The sequence below is a fragment of the Glycine soja genome, chromosome 5 (assembly GCF_004193775.1).
Source record: "Glycine soja cultivar W05 chromosome 5, ASM419377v2, whole genome shotgun sequence".
In the NCBI taxonomy this organism is placed as follows: domain Eukaryota; kingdom Viridiplantae; phylum Streptophyta; class Magnoliopsida; order Fabales; family Fabaceae; genus Glycine; species Glycine soja.
The window spans coordinates 26899546-26923544 of record NC_041006.1 but is presented as its reverse complement, the minus strand read 5'-3'; the positions used below and the strand labels follow the sequence as shown (position 1 = coordinate 26923544).

At 35.1% G+C, this 23999-nt stretch overlaps 1 pseudogene; it reads right to left on the bottom strand.

Moving 5' to 3' along the window:
• Nucleotides 1-10: 10 nt before the first annotated feature.
• Nucleotides 11-21897, bottom strand: LOC114411234 (annotated as a pseudogene).
• Nucleotides 21898-23999: the final 2102 nt, after the last annotated feature.

Genomic DNA, 23999 nt, shown 5'->3' with positions numbered 1-23999 from the left:
GCTACAGAAATGAAAAATGAAACCTTGGTGTCCAAGCAAAAACTCTGGATGCTCCAAGGAGATGCCTATGATTTATGACCACTCGGAGTATGTGGATTCCCAAGTCCAAGTACAACAAGTCTTAAACTCATAAATTGAGAATGAAGACGGGTAAAATAACAAATGTTTGATTTGTACTTGAAATATTCTCAGCACTTGTAGGTCTAGACATGCAAGCGATGAGCTTGCTATGCCTCATTTATTTACACACCAGACCAACAAAAACAAGGTTACAAATCAACAAAATTTGTGAGGACCTTGCCAATTAAATGCTCTCCATAGACTGCCCTTTTGAACTCCATGTTGTCATTTGCCCTCATTTTATGGGTCCAATGACTCACCGTAGTATCAAAGTTTGTCTTTTCATCCAGTAGAGGCATATGGGATAAGCAACCAAACAAACAAGAGAAAAGGATGATACACAAAATATAAAATGTGGCTAACCTCGTAAAAGTATATTACACTGACTCTATATTTTGAGTTGTTGTTTATCATTTGATGCAAAGTTGACTCGTACAAACCATTGGAGTATATCTGCAGTTTGCTTCCACACTTTAATCAGATTATGCACCAAATCTAAGATTGTATTGCTGAAATGAAGAGATTAAGTGTAAGATACCTTTAGAATGTTACCAATGTTGCATAAGAAAGTCCTAGGAACTGGAGATGCTGATATCCATTTTCCAGACAGGTTTCTCACCTTCAACAATTTCACAGCATAATATAAACATGGTGGGTAAAAAATGGCGGAATCAAATTAGAGTGGAAATATACATAAAAAATGAGATAAAAAGAATCTTAAAAAAAATGGACAACAATAAAACAGATGCATTGGACTCGGAACAAGTTTTCTATATTGTACTAGTGCCTATGAAGAAAATTATCTCAACTAACCATGAATAAATTATAGAAGAATAGAACTTCTGCTAACTAATTCGCCTCAAGGTATTTTAGTTGCATCTCTTTCTTTTTAAGTGGCAGTTCCAGGGCCATAAAAGATTATCAAAGGATAAAACTTAGGCCAATAGGTATGAGTAGAAAGAATCAGCCACTTCAAGAAAACCTCATTTTATTTTATGCATATATACTAAGTACAATTGAACTCAATCCATCACTCGCTTAGCTTTTACCTTTGTGCATTGAAATTAGGGAAATCTCTGTTGAACATGGTTCAAACGTGTTTCCAAACACACATAGTCACATGGAGGAAATGGGATACCAAACAAATCAATAATCGTCTCGGAGGCTACTGGCCTCATATTTAAAATTGTATGGAAGCTCCAAATTTGGGTTTATATAGCATGATACAATATTGATTCCAGGGAGAAATGAAGTAAAATCAATGACTACATGCAATAAATGAGGAAAACGAGTATCTTCATATACAGAAAGGACATAAATAAGAGCATACCTGAGGTGCATTTATATCGTCATGTTAGTTAAGTAATGTCAATAAACCTGTTAAACAGCATAAAAAATCAATGACAATGACTAAACAAGTATTCTAGACTTATCATAATGTAAAAGGTCAAGGTATACCGTAATCAGTGTGAGCTCCACTGGGTTTATTTTGATTCAAAGAATTGGAGAAGAAAAGTAACAAAGGAAAAGACATCAGCAATGCATGGCCAAGTAATTAAAAAAAAAAAAAGGTAACATTTGGAAACACCAAATCCAGGATTTCATTACCATCCAATGTCATTTTTATGAAAATTGGTTCCATTTACAGATGATACACCTGGGTAACCAATGAGTGGCATTACCCAAAATGGATCCCCAGCTCTTTGACCTTCAAATTCATTGGGCGATCCACCTAATGCTAAAGCGATTCCACGCATAATTTTCTTTTCAAGGTCTTCTCTAACCAAGGAACTACATGAGAACAAAACTTTAACTGCAGTGGCTCACATGATGGAAAGGAGAAAAAGCATGCCTGTGGAGAGACTAATATGCTCCTCCATAAGAACTTTGAATGTTGGAGGATTTTATGGCCTACATGATGAACCCCAAAATGTCAAAAGACACACATCAGCACCGAAATATACAAGAATTCTGTTAGACCTCTTATAAAAAATGTTTATAAGAGAAGGGGGAGGGGAATAATTGCTATGTGTTGTCAATAGCAGTTAGTCTTAATAGGACAACAATTACTATTATTAGGAGCATTTTATTAGGAATAGTTAGCAGTTAGTTTTAATAGGACAGCAGTTACTATTATTAGGAGCAGTTTATTAGGAACAATTAGTTTAATTAGGCAGGTTATGGGTATGTGTAGAATAAGAAGGAAAAGCAGAATCATATTCTGGTTATCCTGAAGATGTGTGGTTTAGACCATGGGAGGGAGAGAACCAAACTCTCGAAATCTTGGCTTGTTTTTGAGTGAATATTCTGATTCTAATTGTTGTAATTCTGTCTTTGTTCTGGAAAGAATAATTCCTGCAGAGTGTTTCTATAAAATACAGTCATTATTATCCAATTTCTATCAACTGGTATCATAGCAGTTTTTGTTTCCTGGGACGGTAGATGTGTTAGACAAGTGACCTCAGATATCTTAAGAAGGGGGGGGTTGAATTAAGATATTACAAACTATTTCCCCAATTAAAATTCTATTTCACTTTCTATTCAAGTTACAAATTCCCTTAATAATGAACTTCTTAAATATTGATTCAAATAGAACAATCTGAATATAAATATAAAACAATAATAAATAAAGGAATTTAAGGGAAGAGAAAGTGCAAACTCAGATTTATACTGGTTCGACCACACCCTTGTGCCTACGTCCAGTCCCCAAGCAACCCGCTTGAGAGTTCCACTATCTTGTAAAATCCTTTTACAAGTTCTAAACACACAAGGACAATCCTTCCTTTGTGTTTAGAATTCTTTTACAACAAGAGACCCTCGGTCTCTTAATCCCTTAGAGAATTAGAAAGAAAAGAAGAATGAATCTCTCTTGAAAGAGATAGATTTTACAATCTGAGCACTCAAATGATTCCTTAATGAATTGCAATTGGATTGGCCAAGGAATTCTTAAGAGGATAAAACGATTTTGCTCTTTGAGAGAATAAACACTTGTTGTTATGAAAAACTCTGAGCAAATTCGTGTTCTAAGTCACATATATATAGAGCATTGGTGGTCATGTAAAAACCTTTTGAGAAGTTGTGACTCTTAGAAACATTTTTCTGAAAATCTTGTCTGGTAATCGATTATAGGATTTGTGTAATCGATTACAACTTTTAAAATTTGAATTAAAACTTTTATTAACTGCTGGTAATCGATTACCAATATTGTGTAATCGATTACACAGTCTAAAATTTGAATTCAAATATTTAGTAGCTGTTGTAAAGCATTTTTGGCCACTGGTAATCGATTACATCCTCTGGTAATCGATTACCAGAGAGTAAATCTCTTGAAAAACACTTTTTAACTTAAATTACTTGGCCAAACCTTTTGCTATATCAATTAGGAATTCCCTTCCTAAAATACTAGTGATCATCTTGATGTTCTGGCTTGTATTCTTGAATCATTGTCTTGAATTTAAACTTGAAAAGCCCATTTGCATCATTTGCATCAAATCATCATGATCATCATCAAAACACCAAAGACATTTGCTTCTACAATCTCCCTCTTTTTGATGATGACAATATAAGTCCTGAAATCAAGATTCAAGCAAGCAATGTATATATAAAATTTGCGTTCACTCCCCCTATGTTTTGGAATTGATGATCACTTGATTTCTAAGCTTTTTCTAAGCCTTTCTACTAAGCCTTTCTACACCCCATTTTTCTCCCCCTTTGGCAACATCAAAAAGCCAAAGTACTTGGGAATCAAACCAGAGATAATAATGAAGTGGAAACAGATCAATATCGAAGTATAAGGCATAACTAACCAAACTCATAAATAAGACATAACCAATCCAGAATCCAAACAGTTCAAAATTCAAAAACCACATAGTATCAAAGCATAAAAGTCTGAAATCCAAATACTACAAGATAAATAAAGTATTGAACATAATAATCTAAGTAGCATAGCCAAAATACACGGCTTATAAAAGACATAGAATTAGAAACTAAATTCTAAGAAGGTGGAGGTGGTGGTGGAAGATCGAAACTCTAACGAATGTAACCCACATCCTCTTCAAGCTGTGTGAGGCGAATATCCATGCCGGCAAAACGTTTATCCAATGAGTCAAAACGTTCACCAACATAAGAACGAAGACCTCGTAATTCGGTAAGGACTTCATTCATGAGTGCTGAATCATCTCGCTGAGGAGGAGGTGAAGGAGTACGCTCATCTTGAGGAGGGAGTGCGTCTTTCTTCAGCCATTGACCATTCCGATCCTTACGGTAACCAAAGGAAGTCACTACACCAGCACCAATTGCAAAAGAACGCTTGACTTGAACAAATGGTTCATCATCAAGCGGAATTTGAAAATGACGCAGAAACAAAGTTATCAATTGTGGGTAAGGGAGAGGTGCATTGGCCCGTAATGCCTTAAGCATTCGGTACCGAACCAAGTGGGCCCAGTCGATCTGACGACCGATAAGGAAAGCCCATATCAGAATCAAATCCTCCTTAGAGGCTTGTGCTAAATTTGAAAGACCGGGGAAGCAAAATTCTAACAATTATGTAGTGCATGATGCGATTATCAAAAGTTAATGATCCGGCCAGCAATCTACCGGTCATTTCAGCCTGGTCATTGCAGACCATATGGCGAGCATCATGACTAGAATAATCAAATTTCCAGTCATCAACAATGGTGCCCTCAAAAGGTGCACCTTGACTGGGTAAATGAGTTAAAGAAAAGAACAATGACTGATCAATGACCATAGGAATACCATGCACCTCAGAGGAAATAATGTCATCCTGAATTTTTAAATTGCAGTAGAAGACCTTTACAAGTTCAGGATAATGTGGCAATTTTAATGACATGAAATCAACCAGGCCAGAATTTTGAAACACTTGATAGCAATCAAACGTTTCATCATTAAAGAAATCTACGTCTAGGTACTTAGGGTCTAAGATGATCCTAGAAGAAAATTGAGAAAGGTACCGTAGACGCTGATCATTGGATGAAAACAATGTGGATGATCTTGGAGATGATAAAGAGGGATGAATAGGTGTTGTGGGTGCTTCAGATGGTCCATGGCGGCGATGGGCAATAGCAGCGGCGGTGGAGGATGATCCCTTTCTCTTCTTTGATGAAGTTTTAGTGGATTTCAATCAGTGGAAGTGAAAGAGGAGTGAAAAAGAGGAAGATTGGGCTTTACGGGATGTGATTTGGTGAAGATTTGAGTAAGATACGAAGGTTTGAAGTTTTAGGGATGGAGGAGGCGTGAGGGGAGGCCTTGGCTGCGCAACAACTCTGATTTCGTGAGTATTTATAGACGAGGACGAGTTGTAATCGATTACAAGGCTTGGTAATCGATTAAAGGAGTAATAAGCCTTCTGGTAATCGATTACAGGATGTTGTAATCGATTACAGGCTGCCTGTTCTTGTGTAATCGATTACACTGGATGGTAATCGATTACCAGAGCATAAACTAGGCTAGTTTCTAAAAAAAAACTATGTCTATGCTAAATACATCTAATATGATTAATTATCACTACTAATGCACTTAATTTAATCATTCAACTATAAAACACACAGGAATTCATAAATTCTATCATAATAACAAGAATTTAAACAAAATCAATCAAAGTAACATATAAACAATCAATCATAAGAGTAAATTAATCAATCAATCCTTATTTTTCTAAATCACTAACATCTAAGAGGCCTATATCCCTTCTAATAGAGAAGAATGCTTCTTTGGGGAGAGGTTTTGTGAAAATATCAGCAAGTTGATTCTTAGTATCAACAAACTCTAATACACAATCTCCCTTTAGGACATGATCTCTAAGAAAATGGTGCCTAATTTCTATACGTTTAGTTCTAGAGTGTTGAACTGGATTCTTGGAGAGATTAATTGCACATGTATTATCACATCTAATAGGTATATGGTCAAGAAGAGTTCCATAATTAGAAAGTTGTTGCTTCATCCATAAGATTTGACCACAACAACTGCCGGCATAAATATATTCCGCTTCTGCAGTGGATAAGGCAACACTACTTTGTTTCTTACTGTGCCAAGAAACTAGAGCAGATCCAATGAATTGACAAGTTCCACTAGTGCCCTTTCTATCTGTTTTGGAACCGGCAAAGTCTGAATCAGAATATCCAATTAAGGTGCATATGGAATTTCTAGGATACCATAAACCTATGTTTGTAGTGCCTACCAAATATCTAATGATTCTTTTAACAGCACTAAGATGTGATTGTTTAGGATTTGATTGAAATCTAGCACACATATACACACTAAACATTATATCAGGCCTGCTAGCAGATAAATAAACAAGTGATCCGATCATACCTCGATATTGCTTAACATCTATTGACTGACCGGTTTCATCTTTATCTAGATAGCAAGCAGTGCTCATTGGTGTAGCCATGTGCTTAGCATTTTCCATGTCAAATTTGTGGATTAACTCTTTCCAATACTTGGATTGATTGACAAAGATACCATCCTTAGTTTGTTTAATTTGTAATCCAAGAAAGAAGTTAAGTTCTCCCATCATTGACATTTCAAACTCACTTTGCATGTCATGGGAGAATTCCTTGCACAACAATTCGTTAGTGGATCCAAAAATAATGTCATCAACATAAATTTGAACTAATAAAATATCATGTGATTTTCTCTTTATAAAAAGAGTAGTATCCACTTTTCCTCTAGAAAAGTCCTTTTCTAAAAGGAACTTACTTAGACGCTCGAACCAAGCCCTAGGGGCTTGTTTCAAGCCATATAAAGCCCTTTTCAATTTATAAACATGATTTTGCTTATCCAATATTTCAAAACCTGGTGGTTGTTCAACATATACTTCTTCTTGAATTAAGCCATTCAGAAAAGCACTTTTAACATCCATTTGATAAAGCTTAAAATTCATTATGGATGCATATGCTAAGAGCATTCTAATGGCTTCTAATCTAGCAACTGGAGCATATGTTTCCTCATAATCTATACCTTCTTCTTGATTATATCCTTTTGCAACTAATCTAGCCTTATTTCTAATGATTATTCCATGTTCATCTAACTTATTTCTAAATACCCATTTTGTTCCTATGATGGGATAATTTTTTAGGTTTCTCTACAAGTTCCCACACATTGTTTCTTTCAAATTGATTCAGTTCTTCTTGCATGGCAATGATCTAGTTATCATCTACTATGGCTTCTTTTATATTTTTAGGTTCAATCATAGATACAAAAGCCATATTATTGCATAAATCTTTAAGAGAATGTCTAGTTGTTACCCCTTTTGAGATATCACCAATAATGTTGTCAAGGGGATGATCTTTTGAAGCTTTCCATTCTTTTGGAAGTTCATCATTGGATTTGACTTCTTCTAGAGGATCTTCATTGCTTCCTTTACCTTTTCCTTTATAATCTTGTCCATGAATATGCATTTGTTCTAAAGATTCTGCAATATCATCTAGCATATTCTTTCTTGACAAGATAGCATTAGATTCATCAAAAGTAACATGAATGGATTCTTCAATATTCATAGTTCTTTTATTATATATTCTATATGCTTTGCTTTGTAATGAATATCCAAGAAAGATGCCTTCATCAGATTTTGCATCAAATTTTCCTAGATTATCTTTACCATTATTAAGCACAAAACATTTGCAACCAAAAACATGTAAATGTGAAATGTTGGGTTTTCTACCATTATATAACTCATATGGGGTTTTCTTTAAAATGGGTCTTATTAAGACCCTATTCATGATGTAACATGCAATATTGACCGCTTCAGCCCAAAAATATTTTGGAAGAAAAGTATCATTTAATAAAGTTCTAGCAATTTCTTCCAATGACCTATTTTTCCTCTCAACAACTCCATTTTGTTGAGGGGTTCTAGGTGTAGAAAAATTGTGTTCAATACCATGTTCTTCACAAAATGATTCAAAATCTTTGTTTTCAAACTCACCCCCATGATCACTTCTAATGGATGCAATCTTAAGATTTTTCTTGTTTTGTATAACTTTAGCAAGTTTTCTAAATGCTTGGAATGCATCACTTTTATGAGTAATAAATAATGTCCAAGTATATTTAGAGAAATCATCAACTATAACAAGGGCATAGTAATTTCCTCCAAAACTCATGGTTCTAGATGGACCAAATAAATCCATATGCAATAATTGTAAGGGTTGAGTGGTTGAAACAATATTTTTAGGTTTGAATAAGACTCTAGTTTGTCTGTCCTTTTGACATGCATCACATAGTTTATCTTTTTCAAATTTCAATTTAGGAAAACCAACTACTAAATCTTTTGAAATTAATTTGTTTAAGTGATCCATGTTTATGTGAGCAATTCTTTTATGCCATAACCATGGATCATCATCTTTGCTAAGAAAATAATGATTGTTATCTAGTTTTAGGCTTAAGTCTATCATGTATACATTGTTGACTCTATGTCCTACATGCTTTATATTAATGTCATGTTTATGTTCTATAAGACATTTTTGAGAATCAAATGATACTAGATAGCCTTTGTCACATAATTGACTAACACTAAGCAGGCTATGCTTAAGACCTTCAACAAGTAGAACATTTTCAATGGAGTTTGAAGAATTTGTACCTATTTTACCAACTCCAAGGATTCTACCTTTGTTGTTGTCACCATATGTTACATGCTTGCTTTTCTTAGGAGAGATATGTGTAAACTTTGATGCATCTCCAGTCATATGTTTTGAGCATCCGTTATCTATGTACCACTCCTTCCTCAAAGGCACCTACATAATCAAGTTTTTGACTTAGGTACCCAAACTTTATTGGATCCTTGTGTGTTAGTGTAAATTGAGGATCCTTTTGGGACCCAAATCATTTTAATGTTGTTGTAGTTTTTCTTAAAGTAGCAAGTAGATATGCCATGTCCTTTTCTTCCACAGTAAAAACAAGTGATAGAACTAAAATTATATTTTTGTGTGGAAGTAGAGAAGTTTTTATGAAACTTATGTTGTTTTTCAGATTTATATCCTAGTCCAGCCTTATTGGAGACATATCTTTGTTTTCCTAATATGACATCTAAATTATTTTTACAATAAGGAAATTTTGCAAGTGAGTTTTTTAACTCTTTAATTTCTTTTTCATATTTTTCACAACAACTATAAGAATCTGATATTTTCTTGTCAAAAATAGTAGAGATATGAACTTTTTCATTTGATTTAGAAATTGAGACTTCATTTCTAAGTTGATCTAATTCGTTGTTTAATTTTGAAATTTCATTTTCTAAATTTGAAATTGTTTTCTTAGAAGATGAAACTAACTTTGCAAGTTTAATTGACTCTTTATGCAAATCAGCAAATGCATCTTGTAATTCATCAAAAGAAATAGATAAGTTATTTGAAGATGTTACCTCTTCATCACTTTCATAACTTTTAGCCATAAGGCAGAGGTTTATCTCTTCATTTTTTGAATCTTCAGAAGATTTCATATTGTTTTCATCCCATGTGATGTATGCTTTCTTCAGTTTCTTTTCACTAAGATTTTTCTTTTCAGACTTCTCCATCTTTTTTCTTGAAGATGGGACAATCAACCCTCAAATGTCCAGGTTGATTGCACTCAAAGCACTTTGGAGTAGAGGATGAAGTTTATGTCCTTCTTTTAGATTTAAAATTGGGTCGCCTTTGATTTCCTCTTACTTTAAGAAACTTGTTGAATCTTTTTACAAAAAGGCTTAGATCATCATCTTCATCTAGATCATTTTCCTTATCACTTTCTACTTGGATTGAAGATGAGGCTTTAAGAGCAATTCCCTTCTTTTTCTTGTCATTTTCTTCATGTTGGCGTAATCTCAATAATTCCATTTCGTGTTCATGTAACTTTCCAAATAGAGTAGCAAGAGACATGTTAGATAAATCTCTTGATTCAGTAATGGCTGTTACTTTAGGTTGTCATTCTCTGCTTAAACATCTTAACACTTTGTTTATGAGATCTTCATTTTGAAATTCTTTCCCTAAGGCTGCAAGATGATTTACTATATGTGTAAATCTCTTTTGCATGTCTTGAATGCTTTCATTTGCATTCATCCTAAACAGTTCATACTCATGGGTTAGTGTGTTTATCCTAGATCTTTTAACATCTGTAGTTCCTTCATGTGTTAATTGTAGAGTGTCCCACATTTCCTTAGCACTCTTACAATTTGAAACCCTGAAATATTCATCCATTCCCAGGGCAGATGTTATTATGTTTTTGGCTTTTAAATTGTATTGTACTCGTCTTCTATCCTCTTCAGACCATCTATCTCTAGGTTTTTCTATTGTTAAGCTTTCACTTGATGTGCTACCATCTATTGTAATTCTTTCTACTGTGGTGGGTATATAAGGCCCTATTTCTATGGCTTCCCAAATACTTAAGTCTATTACCTCAATAAAAATTTGCATTCGGGTTTTCCAGTAGTGGTAACCCTCTCCATTAAAGATTGGAGGTCTATTGATAGAATTTCCTTCTGGAAATAAGAAGTTTGCTTAGGCCATTTTTCTTGTTAGACAAGTGGCCTCATATATCTTAAGAAGGGGGGGGGGGGTTGAATTAAGATATTACAAACTATTTCCCCAATTAAAATTCTATTTCACTTTCTATTCAAGTTACAAATTCCCTTAATAATGAACTTCTTAAATATTGATTCAAATAGAACAATCTGAATATAAATATAAAACAATAATAAATAAAGGAGTTTAAGGGAAGAGAAAGTGCAAACTCAGATTTATACTGGTTCGACCACACCCTTGTGCCTACGTCCAGTCCCCAAACAACCCGCTTGAGAGTTTCACTATCTTGTAAAATCCTTTTACAAGTTCTAAACACACAAGGACAATCCTTCCTTTGTGTTTAGAATTCTTTTACAACAAGAGACCCTCGGTCTCTTAATCCCTTAGAGAATTAGAAAGAGAAGAAGAATGAATCTCTCTTGAAAGAGATAGATTTTACAATCTGAGCACTCAAATGATTCCTTAATGAATTGCAATTGGATTGGCCAAGGAATTCTTAAGAGGATAAAACGATTTTGCTCTTTGAGAGAATAAACACTTGTTGTTATGAAAAACTCTGAGCAAATTCATGTTCTAAGTCACATATATATAGAGCATTGGTGGTCATGTAAAAACCTTTTGAGAAGTTGTGACTCTTAGAAACATTTTTCTGAAAATCTTGTCTGGTAATCGATTACAGGATTTGTGTAATCGATTACAGCTTTTAAAATTTGAATTAAAATGTTTATTAACTGCTGGTAATCGATTACCAATATTGTGTAATCGATTACAGTCTAAAATTTGAATTCAAATATTTAGTAGCTGTTGTAAAGCATTTTTGGCCACTGGTAATCGATTACATCCTCTGGTAATCGATTACCAGAGAGTAAATCTCTTGAAAAACACTTTTTAACTTAAATTACTTGGCCAAACCTTTTGCTATATCAATTAGGAATTCCCTTCCTAAAATACTAGTGATCATCTTGATGTTGTGGCTTGTATTCTTGAATCAGTGTCTTGAATTTAAACTTGAAAAGTCCATTTGCATCAAATCATCATGATCATCATCAAAACACCAAAGACATTTGCTTCTACAAGATGGAGTTTCTTGAGCATGGATTCGAAATGCGAGAAAACTGGGAGAAGAGCCACGAAGAAGACAGACAACAACAAATGGAAATTCGTAGGCAATTGAATGAATTGGTGGAAACCGTACACGGAATCATGACGCGTTCTGACAGGGAGGAATCAATCAACAGCGACAACTATACCGTGAATGACGACGACACCAGAAAAATTTGCAATCCTCGGAATCGTGAGGAGAGATGGTGAAAACTCAAAATTCTTGTTTTCAATGGGGAGGACGTATTCAGTTGGACAATTTGCATAGAACGATACTTTGAACTAAAAGGAATGAACGACCCTGAAAAACTACAAGCAGTTATGGTGGCGATGGAGGGAAAGGCGTTAACTTGGTATCAATGGTGGGAATTCAGTGCGGACGACCCAACTTGGAGCAAATTTCGGTCTGCGGTGATACACCATTTTCAACTGTCCATGTTACAAAGTCTGTTTGAGTTGTTGCTAAGTTTCAAGCAAATAAGAAGTGTGGAAGATTACCGGGAACAGTTCGAGTTGTATGTCGGTCCTCTCTAATGCACTGAACCAACGTATTTAAAAGGAATTTTTATGAATGGGCTCAAAGAAGTTATACGGGCAGAATTAAAGCTTCATGCAGTTGAGGGATTAACCAAATTGATGGACTATGCACAGAGGGTGGATGAGAAAAATAACTTGCTGAATAAAGGGAATGGTGGAAGTGGAACAAGTTCGAGAACTAAGGCTGGATTAAGAACTTATAATAGCACAAGGACAGTGACATGGGAACCAAATGCTAAAGGTCAAACACAAGTGACTTCATCGGTGGGTAGCACTACAGGGAACTCTAGAACCAATCCTTCCTTTTAAGGGAGGGGTTTTAGGAGTTTGACAAATGTTGAAGTGCTAGATAAAAGAGCCAAGGGGTTATGTTTTAGGTGTGATGAAAAATTTGATCCAGATCATATCTGTCCAAATAAATAGTTGCAAGTTTTATTGTTGGAGGAGGGTATGGATAAAGAGTCTGCAGAGCAAGAATCAGAAAGGGAAGATGAGATAGAGATGAAGGCTTTACAATTGTCAATTTACAGCATTTCCAAATTAACAACGAAGAAATCCATCAAGCTGTGGGGAACCTTAGGGGACAAAAAAGTGGAGGTTTTGATCGATTATGGAGCATCACATAACTTTATATCTTCTCCACTAGTCAAGGAATGTCAAATGACAGTGGAAGAAACCCCACCCTACTATGTGGAGGTTGGAGATGGAAGAAAAATTCCTTGTGAAGGAGTTTGTCCTAAATTGAAGTTAGTCATGCAAGGGTTGGAAATTCATGAAGATTTCTTTGTATTCGAACTTGGTGGAGTGGACATAGTTTTGGGAATGGAATGGTTGTCAAGCCTTGGTGAAATCTGAGCTAATTTCAAGGAATTGATGATTAAAATTCCCCTTGGAAATAGCTACCATGTACTCAAAGGAGAACCAGAATTGGCACGAGCTTCGGCTTCATTCAAATCCATTATGAAAGCCATTAAGAATGAAGGACAAGGATTTTTCTTGGAATACCAGAATTTGGCGAAAGAAGAAGTTCATGATACCCCCCAGTCAGATTGGGTAAGTGCGGTCTTGAATGAGTATGAAGATGTTTTTCAAGAACCTCAAGGATTACCTCCATCCAGGTGGCATGATCATGCAATTGTTCTCAAAAAAGGAGCCAATATTCCAAACCTTAGACCTTACCGTATCCACATTACCAAAAAAATGAAATTGAGAGGTCAGTAGATGATATGCTTCGCTATGGTATTATTAGACCTAGTGTAAGTCCATATTCTAGTCCTATTATTTTGGTTAAAAAGAAAGAAGGTGGTTGGCGATTTTGTGTTGATTATAGAGCCCTGAACAAAATAATTGTACCTGATAAGTTTCCAATTCCTATCATTGATGACTTGCTTGATGAATTGGGGGGAGCCACCATTTTCTCTAAATTGGACTTAAGGTCAGGATACCATCAAATCAGAATGAAGGAAAAAGATATTCCAAAGACGGATTTCAGAACCCATGAAGGTCATTATGAGTTTGTCGTAATGCCTTTCAGACTCACTAATGCACCTTCTACCTTTCAATCCCTCATGAATGAAATGTTAAGGACATATTTAAGGAAATTTGTTCTGGTTTTCTTTGATGACATTCTGGTTTACAGTAAGTCGGTGCAAGGGCATCAAGTTCATCTTCAGGCAGTGCTTGCATTACTAAGGGAGCACAAGTTGTTCGCTAATAAGAAGAAGTGCACTTTTGGCCAAACACAGTTGGAGTATTTGGGGCATATCATTTAAGGGGAAGGAGTAGCAGCAGATCCAAAGAAAATTGCAATTATGATGGAGTGGCCCATTCCAAAAGACCTAAAGGCTTTAAGAGGTCTCTTAGGCCTCACAGGATATTATAGAAGATTTGTTCTGGATTATGGAAAAATTGCTACACCCTTGACACTACTGTTGAAGAAGGATAATTTTCACTAGAATCATGAAGCCCAAATTTCTTTTGAACACTTGAAGCGGAAGATGGCTGAGTTGCCAATACTTACTATTCCAGATTTTTCCAAAGACTTCACAATAGAGAGGTTGTTCTATTACAAGAAGGGAGACCAGTGGCTTTTTATAGTCAAACCTTGTCAGAAAGGGCACAAGCTAAGTCTGTATATGAGAGAGAATTGATGGTTATTGTGATAGCAGTCCAAAAATGGAGACATTATTTAATGGGAAGACATTTCATCATTCTCACTGACCAAAAGAAAATTTCTCTTGGATCAAAGAGTTTTAGGAGAGGAACAATTCAAATGGACTTCTAAACTGATGGGTCTGGATTTTGAAATCCAGTACTGACCTGGACATGAAAATTGAGTTGTTGATGCTCTTTCCAGGAGGATAACCTATGCAGCCCTATTTACAGTGCAGTTTGATGAATTAGAAGAATGGGAGACAGAAGTCCAAAATGATCCGAAATTGCTAGGGCTAATACAGGACTTGATGCAAGATATAAATTCTAGCTACACTTTGAAGGATAGGAAGCTATTTTTTAAAGGAAGGTTAATGTTGCCTCAAGGATCCTAAAAAATTCCTATTTTGTTGGAAGAATTCCACAATTCAGCCATGGAAAGGCATTCTGGGTTTTTTAGGACCTACAAAAGAATTTCAGCCATTATATATTGGGAGGGGATGAGGAAGGATATTCAGCAATACGTTGCTACTTGTGAAGTTTTCCAAATAAACAAGTATCAAACTTTGTCTCCTGCTGGATTATTGCAACCACTACCCATACCTACTCAAGTTTGGGCTGACATTTCCATGGATTTCATAGAAGGTTTTCCTAAGGCTCAGGGTAAGAATGTGATATTGGTGGTGGTGGATCGTTTGGCTAAATATGCTCACTTTATTCTTTGAGTCACCCATTCACTGCATAAGATGTAGCTGAAAGTTTCATTAAAGAAGTGGTTAAACTACATGGGTTTCTTTCAACCATTGTGTCTGATAGGGATAAGATCTTTTTGAGTAATTTTTGGTCTGAGTTGTTTAAAATGGCAGGTACAAAATTGAAGTTCAGTTTAGCCTATCATCCTCAGACTGATGGCCAAATGGAAGTTGTCAATAGATGTTTGGAAACCTACTTGAGCTGTCTCACCGGGACTAAACCCAAGCAATGGACTACATGGTTAGGTTGGGCCGAATTTTGGTTCAACACCAATTACAATAGCTCCTTGAAATTGACCCCATTCAAGGCTCTTTATGGTAGAGATCCTCCTCATCTACTTAGAGGGACCATCATTTCCTCTGCCATTGAAGAAGTGAATCAATTGACTCAAGAGAGAGACCAAATTCTACATGACTTGAAGGATAATCTGACAAAAGCTTAAGTGCAAATGAAAACGTATGCTGACCAATCCAGGCGTGCTGTTTCCCTTTCTGTGGGTGACTAGGTCTATCTAAAACTCCAACCCTATAGGCTGAAATCTCTTGCTAATAAGAGAAATGATAAGTTGAGCCCAAGTTTTTATGGTCCGTACCAAATCAAAAAGCAAATCGACCTGGTTGCTTTTGAATTGGATTTACCACCTGCAAGCAAAATACATCCTATTTTTCATGCCTCTCTTTTGAAGAAAGCAGTGGCTGCCACAACTAATCCTTAACCACTCCCTCCGATGTTATATGAAGATTTGGAGGATCTTCCAGATTTTGAAGCCACTTGGTGTTAGACAAGTGGCCTCAAATATCTTAAGAAGAGGGGGTTGAATTAAGATATCACAAACTATTCCCCATTTAAAATTTCTACTTTGATTTTAACCCAAGTCCCAAGATTCCTTTTAAAATGAATTCCTAAATAATAATTCAAATTAAACTTACTGAATAGAAACAATAAGCAACAATAAATAAAAGAGTTTATGGGAAGAGAAAGTGCAAACACAGTTTTTATACTGGTTCGGCAAAGTCTGTTGCCTACGTCCAGTCCCCAAGAAACCCGCTTGGGAGTTCCACTATCTCACAAATCCTTTACGCCTTCTGAAACACACAAGGACAACCCTTCCTTAGTGTTTAGATGCTTTACAACAAGAGACTCATAGTCTCTTAGTCCTTTTTCAGAAGTAAGAAGAAGAAGAAGAAATGATCTCTCTTGAAAGAGACAGATGTTACAATGAAACCCTCAATTCCTTATTGAATAACACAAGTGTTTGGCCAAGGAATTTTTGAAGATAAGAGATTTTTGTTTGAGAGGATTATGCCTTTTGTGAACAGGGAAAACTCTGAAGAAAATTCGTGCCCAAGTCACTTATTTATAAGCCTTTGATGACCATTTAAAAATCAAGTGAAAAGATGTGACTGTTGGCAGATTTTCTCAAAACTTGCCACTGGTAATCGATTACAATCCTGGTGTAATCGATTACACAATTATCTTCCTTGAAAAGTTGTGACTCTTCATTTAAAATTTGAATTTCCAACGTTCAGAGCCACTAGTAATCGATTACAAAGTTTTTCAAAATATTTTTGAACGTTATAAGCACTGGTAATTGATTACAAAGTCATGGTAATCTATTACACCTTTGAAAAACCATTTTTCAGAAATGTTGGACTTTTGGTAATCGATTACAACCTTCTGGTAATCGATTACCAGAGAGTAACAAGCTTGGAAAAATTATTCTTAAGATAAAAACTCTCTTGGTCAATCACTTGTGCTTTTCAAAAACTTTTCTAAGAGCTTATCTTAATTCTTATCTTGAGATCTTTGCTTTTGCTTGACATCTTGCTTTCTTCATCCTTGAAATTCATCTTGAATGATCTTTGAAATTCCTTGGCATCATCAAAATAATTCTTGAAGCTTTGCTTCTACACTTGGGAATCCGTGGAAGTCCTCAAGGAACAGTTTCCCTCATTTCACCTTGAGGACAAGGTGACTCTTTTGGGGGGGAGTATTGTTAGACCTCTTATAAAGAATGTTTATAAGAGAAGGGGGGAAAATAATTTTTATGTGGTGTCAATAGCAGTTAGTTTTAATAGGACAACAATTACTATTATTAGAAGCAGTTTATTAGGAATAGTTAGCAGTTAGTTTTAATAGTACAACAATTACTATTATTAGGAGCAGTTATTTTAATTAGGCAGTTATGGGTATGTGTAGAATAAGAAGGAAAAGCAGAATCATATTCTGGTTATCCTGAAGAAGTGTGGTTTAGACCTTGGGAGGGAGAGAACCAAGCTCTTGAAATCTTGGCTTGTTTGAGTGAATATTCTGATTCTAATTGTTGTAATTTTGTCTCTGTTTTGGAAAGAATAATTCCTGCAGAGTGTTTCTATAAAATTCAGTCATTATTATCCAATTTCTATCAAATTCTTGGTAAAGAAAGACTTAATTCTGAATGCTAATACTCCCAACTCCCTAGTGCAGTAAATCAAATGCTAGAGTACCAGAGCCAGATCAGAGAGAGCACCAATCATGCATAAGTATCCATAGACCATAAATCCAATTCAATGAATATTCTTAGTTAATCAGGAATTCATGATTAAAAACATATATATAATTGTTCTCTTGAGCTAATATTTAGTTGTTTTGAAGGGTGTGTGTGGAGGAATACAGGAAATTATAAACATGAAAATTGGAAACCCTATTTCCATATACCACTGGTTGCTTCCTTCCATAACTTTGCCAAGATCTCCATACATGCCCTTGCTCACTTCTCTATAGCACTGTTAAAGGAAATTAAAGATGTCATTTATTGCTTGATAGAACCACACTAGAGTCAGTGAATTTTTGGATCTGTTGTGTTAGGCTCCAATCAAAGAAGAATGAACAATGTTGTATACTTAGATTTATCTAATCAGCTACATTAGGCAAGAGTTATATGTGTAAGAAGCATGTTACCACTTCTAGGGAAATAAAGTAATCGATTTTAAATTGCACTAAGATGAGCCTAATGTCAACAATAATAAAGTCAATTAGTTGTTTTGAGTTTGTGTTCTATAACATATCTGTCAGAAGAGAACTAGAAACAAGGAAACCTAATTTTATGTTAAGCAACAATCAAGGCTTACATCAATAGCTTCATGCATGTCAAGTACACCTTTAGTTATATTTTCTCCAATCCTCTGGTAACCTATGCATCAGACGGCTGGTATCAGTAGAAATTGGAAGCATAAACCTGATGTTCTAAAGTGAAGCTTATATACAAAGTAGATCGATGTAACCAAGCATATTAAACCTGAACCCAGTAGCGGGAGTCATTTTGATCTTTGCCTTTTCTTCGTATGGAAGTTCAAAGTATCTGCGTGTTACATCTCTAACTTCTTTGAGGAGAGCCTCAGGAACACCATGTCCTTTCTGTCAATAAAGGACCGTAGGAATTGAATATTAAATACAAAATGGCCTAAGTGTCATGAATGATTTTAAATTTCAGTTTTCTTTTTGAGGTTTCTATAGTGATTGCAATTGCCACCACATCAACTGCTTTTGCCCACAATTTCAATAGTCACAAGCAAGGTTGTCAAACTCGAGAGTTTATGCAGACTCGTGAGAGTTTCATAGACTCGACTCGTGGACTCAACTCGTAGACTCGTAAGAGTCTGCTTATAAAAATAATAACAAAATATCTATAAATAACATACTAATTAAGCATTTCAACAATATAATAAAGCAAAATAATGAATCATAAAGTTCAAAATATTTAAATAACCAAGTCTAGTAATAATACATCACTACTAGATAATAACTTGCAGATGTTATAGTAGTGGTAGATCATGCTCATCGAGGGTTTGATGTTATTAGAGAACAAGGGTTTGATATTATTAAAGGTAGAAATTTTATATTTGAGAATAACAGATTAAATGAAGGTATGTTGAATGCTAAACAGACAAGAAACAATAAAAATATGACTTACATTTTGGTCTATTTTTTTTAACTTGCTAACTCGTTGACTCGGTGGTAAACTTGAGAGTCTACTGAGTTTACTTAGAGTTTATAAAGTTTGCTGAGAATCTACTAAAAAAAGAGTTTACTAAAGACTCAACTTGCAGAGGACAAGTAGACTCGTAAACTCGTAAGAGTTAACGAGTTAAATTGAGAGTTTGATAACCATGGTCACAAGTCACAACTTGACAACTAGTAACGTGAACTGATTCTTAAATTTTCACCCCTATGATAGACAGACTCTTAGGAAATGAGAGCAGTCAATTCTTGAGTTGAATTGAAGAATTCTATTCAATCAAAAGCGTGCTGGTAGCAATAGTTTGGCTTAAGCTGCCATAAACATAACTTGTCAAATTAACTTCGGCTATGTTTGGATTACAATTGAAAAAATACTTTTGAGAATTTCAACGCATATTCTCGAATTCTAAGTCACAAAATAAAGAAGGAAGAATTTGTTGCTTAAGGATTAAAAGTACGTTTGAGCCTCCTTAATTACAATCTGAACAGACACTTAGTATGCAAAATCAAAGGTATATTCATTCACTACGAGTCATTGTTTTCTCCTTCTTCCTCCATTTTATTTTGTTTTTGTCATTTCAATCTTCTAGAAATATTAGCTATGTGCCATACCCTATCAACAGAACCATTATTCTACATATAAGTGGAATCTATATGAAATTCGAAACATCATATATGTTAGAAGTTGTAGTGGACCCACTATAATATATGCGGTTCTGTATCAATAAGATTAACCTCTTCGTTATATTGCCGCTTCTAATCAATTTGTCTCACGATTCTAAAAATAATAATAATCCTTTTGTTTCAATCCCTCTTTTGCATCGAAATGCTAAAGGAGCAAGAGTAAAATGGAAAAAAATGTTAATAGATGCAACAAACAATTACCACGTACAAGAACCCTGCTTCTGAACAAGCCTTATCCAATTGTCTAACAACCTCAAGCACACCAGGGTCCTCACCCATTTTTTGATCATCCGCCTTAGCTAAAAGGGAACTAATATCTGCATCATAATCATTATCATTATTAATATTATTATTATTTGAAAGAAATAAAAAAGTTGTTAGATTCAGAGCCTAGCGCACACAAATTTCCTTGAGTTCTAAACTGTTTAATATTATACTCAACAATTCTCTACTATACGCATTGAATAGTTCTCAACCGTAACAACCGTCCTAACCAAATCTAATCGTAACATGTTTTGATAATTTCCAACAAACCAAGCTGTGTATATATATATATATGCTCTCAAAATCATGGAAAGTAAAACCATCAACGTGTATACATGTACACACGAAAACGAACATAAAAACACAAACAAATGAACGTGAGACCATGGATACGTGTGGTGGGATTAAGAATTGAGGAAATTATGATGAAAGTAACGAGGATCGATTAATGGTTATGAAAGTGGTAAGGAGGTTTACCAATTATGGGGATGGAACTAAAGTCCATTGCTATCAGGTGTTGTGGTTATCTCAAAGTACTAATGTATCTGTGTGTGCTGCTGAAGAGGCTAATGAAATGAAAACGAATTGCTTTTATCATATTATTGCATTATTGATGTACCTTAAGTCATATAAAGAGGACCCAAAATTGGGATCTTAGATCACGGACCCACAGCGTCATATAGGATTGAAAATCTCCCTCTTTTCCTTCATTGGTATATTTCATCTTGAGATTTTAGATAAATTTTTTTAGGTTCCACATGGATTTCACTTTTAGATTTTTTATTTAATTATTTGTTAAATTAAATATAATTAATTACAAAATTAATTTTAATGAAACATTGAAGAAAAAGATTTATAAATATTAAGAAATAAGAAAATGAGCATAAATTTAATTTTAATTTATGACTAAATGTTAAAGAAATGGAAAATACATAAATTAGATAATAAAAAAATTAAACATTAATGTCAAAGAAAAATTAAATTTCATTATCGTTGTGATGGTAACGTTCCCAAATATGCTCCACCAAATCGGTTTGAAGTTTTTAATGAATTCCTCTTTTATGGATAATACGTCTTGTTTACAAGTATGTACCAAAGTCAGGAGGAGTACCACGAGATACTTCAACATTTGAAATGTCACATTTTCTATGTGATCATAATCAACATCGATATTACCATTGAACGTATCTCATTTGTCTTTGACAATCATGTTATGCAATGTAATGCATGCCAACATTATATCCTTCATTGTATCTATGTTCCAGGCACGCGATGAACCACATATAATTGCGAATCGAGATTTGAGCACACCAAATGCTTGTTCCACATCCTTTCTCGCGCTGTTTCTTGACATTTTGCAAATAATTTTTTCTGGGACCTTGTGACATTGGTATGGTCTTCACAAATGTGAGCCAATCTAGATAAATACCATCTGCAAGATAGTACCCCATATTATATGGAGTTCCATTAATTGTAAATTGTACTGGAGGAGCTCGACCTTGCAAAACTTCATCAAACACAGGCGGTTGGTTTAACACATTAAGTCGTTGTTTGAACCTGCAACTCCAAAAAATGCATGCCAAATCCACAAGTCTTGTGAAGTGACGGCTTCAAGTATTATTATGGGTTTGCGATGATCACCTCTACAATATTGGCCCTGCCATGCAACTGGACAATTTTTTCACTCCCAATGCGTGCATTCAATAGAACCTAACATACTTGAAAACCCTTGTGCATTTCCAATTTGTTGTAGGTGATTGATGTCTGTCGCAACCTACCTCATGATGGGACGGAAAAAGCAAAATAGATAAGCCAAAGCGTTTGTCTCCTAGGGAGAAAACGAGTGGAGTCGCCACTAACGTTTATTTAAGGGAAAACATTAGGAAAACCCAAAAGAGGTATGTGAATTTTGAGAATAAGGGTTTGGGAGTTGTCTACGCATGGAGAAGGTGTTAGCACCCCACGCGCCCGTCATAAGGGATGACAACCTTTAATCAAGTGTGCACAACGTGACTTCAAAATTATTTATTTTTCCCTTTTTATATATTTTTATTCTTTGGGGTTGACAAGGGGGCCGCCCTTGCTTCTACGTATCCTCAGGTGTGATGACGAATTCAGACCTACGTAGTTCTTTAAGTCTGAATGTTTGTGTGTTAAATTGATTTTATGTTTGTTTTGAAAGGTTTATTTTATTTGTGAACAAAGAGTCGTTAAGGCATTGGACCTTGAAACGACGTTTTAAATTTTGAAACGCAGAGAGAATCGTTAAGGTGTTGGACCTTGAAACGATCTCAAGTGATATTTTATAAAAGGAAGTTTGGGTTTGTCAATTGATTTCCTTTATTTGTTTTCTTTGTTTATTAGTCTCTAGTCTTACAAAAGAAAGGAAAACAATTCCATGACACTAGTGGTCGGCTAGAATTGAACATTACAAATGAAATGAAAGGAAATTTACCAATGATAAAGGGGAGAAGGTGAATACATACATAATATCAAAGAAGACCCATAAGGGTACATGGATTACATTCAACTCTTAGGAAAAGAAAAGAAAAGAAAAGGAAGAAGAACCAACCAGTTGTTGCACAGGTTATAAGGCTAGGAAGAGAAGCGACATAAGGAATGATCCTCGGTTGCGATTCGGTAGCTCCTTGGCTTCATTTTTCTTCTTTTTCCTTCCTCTCCCTTCATTTTTCTTCCTCTCCAAACTTTCTGAACCCTTAAACCCCTCCCCCAGGCAAGCTGATTCTTAGCCCTAAAGGAATGAGCTCGCCCAAGCGAGCTGGTTGCTTAGGCATGAAGCTATTTCATGGCCCAAGCGAGCCAGATGCTAGCCTGGGCGAGCTAGGGTCTAGAAAAATCCAAAAATGACCCTTTTGCCCCCTTCCTTGGTATCTTTTTGTTTTCTTGTTCAAAACACTGAGTGATTTCTTGCTTCACACTGTAACAGTCGCCAAATATCATAATTCGACTAGCAAGAATCAAAATATCATATCGAACGATATTCCCGGGATGAAATTAGGGTCTGACAGTTGCCCCTCTTTACTTATTTTTTATTGAAAATGAAAAGGTAAGTAAAGATAAGGACACTAATTTCATCTGAGCGATCTTGCTATTCAAAACCGGATGCCAGAGGAAGTGAAACCGAAAAAACAAAAGGATATTGACATTGAAATATCGAAAGCATCAAGCAAAAGACGTCGTAGTCATGTAAAACATAAGATGAGAGATATTGATGTCTTTGTAAAAGACTGAAGACATTGAAGTCTTGTAAAAGACAAAAGACATTGAAGTCATTGAAATGTAAAAGACTGAAGACATTGAAGTCTTTGAAATGTAAAAGACTGAAGACATTGTAGTCTTTGAAAAGTGTAAATGACTAAAGATATTATAGTCTTTGAAAGCATAAATGATTGAAGACATTGTAGTCTTTGAAAGCGTAAATGATTGAAGACATTGTAGACTTTGAAAGCATAAATGACTGAAGACATTGTAGTCTTTGAAAGCATAAATGACTGAAGACATTGTAGTCTCTGAAAGCATAAATGTTTGAAGACATTGTAGTCTTTGAAAGCGTAAAAGACGGAAGATATTGTAGTCTTTGAAAATGTAAGAGATTGAAGACATTGGAGTCTTTGAAAATGTGAAGACAAAAGACATTGAAGTCTTTGAAAATGTAAAAGATTAAAGACATTGAAGTCTTTGAAAATGAAAAGACAAAAGACATTGAAGTCTTTGGAAATATAAAAGATAGAAGACATTGAAGTCTTTGGAAATGTAAAAGACTAAAGACATTGAAGTCTTGTGAATGTAAAAGACAGAAGACATTGAAGACTTGTAAATGTAAAAAATTGAAGACATTGAAGTCTTTGAAAATGTGAAAGACTG